The 4,417-nt window shown below is 40.8% G+C and overlaps 1 non-coding gene across 1 annotated transcript; it reads left to right on the forward strand.

The window, feature by feature from the left end:
• Positions 1–338: 338 nt before the first annotated feature.
• trnat-ugu lies at positions 339–412 on the forward strand. The gene has a single exon. It is a non-coding gene; the product is annotated as a tRNA-Thr (tRNA).
• Positions 413–4,417: the final 4,005 nt, after the last annotated feature.

Here is a 4,417-nt window from a genome sequence, read left to right on the forward strand (position 1 = left end):
TTGATGCCGTTCACAACCAGGAAGCCTTCTTCCATCTCAAGGCTCCTGTCATATGTAGGGTTCACTAACTAACATTAACCAAACTGTGAGCCGTTCTGCTGCTGTTCTCCACAGCTGCTGTTTAGTCTTTAATGGGTCTTTAATGGGGAGGGTCTGGAACTGGGGTTTGTTGGGGTTTTCGTTGGTTAGGTTGGGGTTTTGGGGTGGTTTTGTTGGGTTTCTTGGGGTTTTCTCCGGGTACTCCAGTTTCCCCCACACACTAAATTTAGAAACATTGGTCCTACAGGGTCCTGTATGGTCCTGATGGGTGAAATAATGAATAAATCAAAATAAATCAAGGCATTGTAGCTTAAAAGGTCAAAGCGTCTGTTTTGTAAACAGAAGATTCTGGGTTCGAACCCCAGCAGTGCCTGATTGAAGACAACAGGTCTTCATCTGAACCCATCCTGTCCGAAAGTCCTAAACCTGCAGCGACTCGGATCTTTAACGTCAGGGGACTTCGTTCCCGGACCGGCTGCCACGCAGAAACTTGTTTCTGCAGCCAACCTGTTCGCTCACGTCACATCGGACAGAAAACATCATTCTGTCGCTCCTCGTCAGCAGATGTTTCTGCCGAATTCGACAGAAAAAAGAAAAGATTTTTAATGGGTTCCAGTCTCCGTGTTGTTACCTCAGAATAAACTCTTCAACTCGGTCTGACCCGTCTGCGAGCAGAGGGCGAGGTTCAGTGGAAAACAGTTTCTGATAAAGCTGAGAATATTCCTGTAAAATGCGCAGCCAGAGAAGGGCGTGGGCCGACGGATTAAAACAGAGATTTAGGGCAGATTTTGTGTGACTCACGCTGAGAAAGTCATAAATTACAGGCAGATATTGAATAAATCAGATTAGGAAACAGGCAGGAGGGCTGAGGAGATGTTACCGCAGCGTCCCGAAAGGCTCCGAAGTTTAGAAAACTTTTTGTTTGCTTTTGGACAATTTTGAAATCCTTAAATTGGGGGTTTTTCTCTGAGTCAGCAAATTTAAAAAAACGGTACTCATCGCAGCGAAATAAAACGGTTCTCAAGTTCTCCTGGAATATTGATGCGGGTCTGCAGTCAACGTAAACAGAGCCCAAACGGCGGTGGCGTTGACCCGTTTTCTGCCTCTGTAGGTAAACAAACAAACAAACAAACAAACAAACAAGCGCCCCCTGCTGGCCTGGAGGCCCCCAGCAGTTCGGCGTCCATAAACTACAAAAAAACTACGTTTACCTACGGCAAGTTTACGTTTTCAGGACTCAAAAGGTTAGCAGATTTTCATTAAACTTGACAGCTGGACATCTCGAGGGTGAAGGCTGATCACTGCTGATTTCAGGGGTCGTGGGGTCAAAGGTTACAGCTAACCCCTTTGTTATTTATTACTATTTTACTGGAGTTATCCAGTTCTTAAACAATAAAACACAACTGTTCGTAATGTTTGAGGAGGAAAAGGTGTCACGTTTCATCTCGGTGCTTTTAATTTGAAAAACAAGAGGTTTTAATGGTTGTTTTTATCCTGTATCTGAACGAAACAAACCTCGGGTTATATCTGAGCTCAGGTAATGATTTCACGTCTGACGTCAACATTATTCCCTCCGGATGTGAAAGGCTCAGATGGGTTCTGGCAGATCTGATGAGCCTTAACGTGGTTATCCAGAACCACGGGTCGGGCCTGGTTTTCAGGACATGTGGTCTGTTTTGGCCCGCTGGTCGTAATGATACCTGACGTCCTTCAGGTTCTGTAAACCGACGCATGTTTCAAACTCATTTTGTCTTAAAAACCTTCATCCGGATGATTCAGAGCGAGCGGCTCGTGTGGAAATCTCTTTCACAACGTTAGGAAATCTGGTAAAACGTTCCTGGACCCGAACCAGAAACGCAACATTTCTCAAGCTTTCTGTCGGCGCTGATGAAGACGATGAATAACCGAAGAGTTCGAAGTCTCCCACCCCGGACTGGAAATGGACGGTTACCCCACACGAGGTTCTGACCCCCGACTCCAGAACCCGATGACGTCTTTCTGGACAGAGGAGGAGGTTTCTGCGGTGAATTTACACCGACGCAGACGTCTGATTGTATTTCCAGCGTCCTCTCTGGACGACACACACACACACACACACACAGGAAGTTCCTCAAACCAGCTGTAGCTTCATTCACAGGCTCTGGTTTCCTCTGAGGGACGGATGGACTCATCTGAGCAGTTTAAGGTCCACATGCGCCATCTAGTGGTGATAAAATGAACAGGACCGTTTTATTAGATGGATTTTAAAACAAGTTTAACCTAATTTATCATTCAGTAAATCCAGTGTTAGTCAAATAATGAAGGAAAATGGATAAATTAGAAAGCTTGGTGCTTTGTTTACATTGAGTGCGTACCTGCATTTAGGAACTGAATATCAATATATCTGGAAAACTGGACCATCTGATGAATCTTTGTTTGATTTCATCCCTTTAATATCTTCAGTGCAGCTAAATGAAGTCATTAAGTTATTTTAAGTCAACATTTTAAGTGTCTCGAAGGTTCAAACCTAAAAATGGTTTTTGGCTCGATTCAGAGATCGTCTGACACGGCCACCATGTTTTAAACATTTCTGACGCTTTTAAAGTTTTAAACCTTTAACCAGAACAGCATCAGTTGAACGAGTGAAAATCGTTATTAACGTGAGAAGCGTCGGTTCGATGAGCTCAGACTTTAATTTAAAAAGCCTCAAACAGGAAGTTCAAGAGGTCAGACTCTGACTAACTCCTGGGTTTTATTGGATCTGGTTCTTAAAATGACTCACGAAGCCTCGGTTTGTGGAAACACCTCGAGTCGTTTTGGACCCGAGCGTCAGGCGGCGATGATCTCTGACTCAGACCTACTTCCAGGAAGCAGCTCCCCGTGGTTTGGGGAGGTTTACGGCGGCGCTGTCGACCCGGCGGGGTGGCCGTGGTCCTGACGGATCCTGATAGGAGAGCGACACACACACACACAGGCAGGGTTCGGCGGGTTTGTGGCGCCCCACCCTGAGCTGAATTCCACCCCGAGGATGAGCCGAAGGCGTGAGAAGAATCAGCTGCAGAAACTAAAGTCTGAATAAATAAAAACTAATAAAAAACTCAAACATATTTCTTCTGTCAGGAGCCGAAGTTCTGCTGAAACATCAGGAATAATAAATAAATCTGTTAGATTTAAAGAATCTTATCAGAAAGTTTATCTTTTTATATTTGTTGCTTCAGTTTAGCTGTTTTGTCTTTTTCCTACTTTTAGCTTCCTGTTTGTTATTTTAGCTTTTAGCTAGTGTTTTGCTACTCTTAAGTTTTTGCTAACTTTTGCTTTTTTAGCCAGCATGTTCAGTCTTTTAGCTACCCTTGTTACTTTGGCCTTTGGCTACTTTTTCACTACTTATAACTAGCCTTTTGCTACATTTAGCTTTTAGCTCTTGCCATTTTGCTGGTTTTAGATTCCCTTTTGTTACTTTAGCTTTCAGCTACTCTTTACTACCTTTAGCTTCCCCTTGGGTACTTTTGCTTTTGCTAATTTCAGCTAACACTTAGCTAAGTTTGACTTTTAGCCATTCTCTTGTTATGTAAGCTTTTAGCTAGTTTTGCTACTTTTGGCATTTAGCTAACATTTAGCTTCTTTTAGCTACCCTTTCGCTACTTAATTAGCCTTTAGCTACATTTAGCTTTTAGCAAAGTTTTGCTGCTTTCAACTAGTATTTTTCACCTTTTAGCTTCTTTCAGGTTTCTGTACTTTAGTTTCTCCACTTCTTAGTTTTTTATATTTTTTATTGTTTTCTTGAACTGATTTTGTATAAAGTTTTTTTTTTAAATCTCTTTTCTGTCAAAATGATTGTTAAAAATTAAAATCTGTTGAGTTTTCAAACCTTTATTCTCAGAAATATTTCAGGTTTTTATTCTTTAAATCCTCTTTGTCCCAAAGCTGAAGAAATTAAATTAAATGTTTAACGTTTTATTTGTTTAAACCCGTTAATCTGAAATAATCCGTCTGAAACGTGAAACAAATCGTCTCATCGATGGTTTTAAATTCTCACCTTTCCTCAAACAATCAGATGATTTAAAGCTTTTAATTTTAAACATTTTCTGCTTCTCTTCTCGTCTTGTTTTCTAAATCCAACAAAAATAATTTTATATTTGTTCTCGTTCAGTAAAATGCAAAATTAATTTTTAAATTTAGGATTCGTTGCATTTTTTGACTCTTATTTTAAAAATAGTTCATGTTCAGCACAGACGAATTAATGTTGCAGCCAACAGTATGCTCTTATTTTGAAAAGCCTTTATTTAAATTTTAGAGGCTGGGTTGGATTATCTGATTTAATCTGTTTAGTTAAAATCAGATTATCTGAAGCATATTTTCAGTTAACTAATTATTAAAAACATCTCAAAGTTTCTAAAGG

Source organism: Kryptolebias marmoratus, linkage group LG4 (assembly GCF_001649575.2).
Source record: "Kryptolebias marmoratus isolate JLee-2015 linkage group LG4, ASM164957v2, whole genome shotgun sequence".
In the NCBI taxonomy this organism is placed as follows: domain Eukaryota; kingdom Metazoa; phylum Chordata; class Actinopteri; order Cyprinodontiformes; family Rivulidae; genus Kryptolebias; species Kryptolebias marmoratus.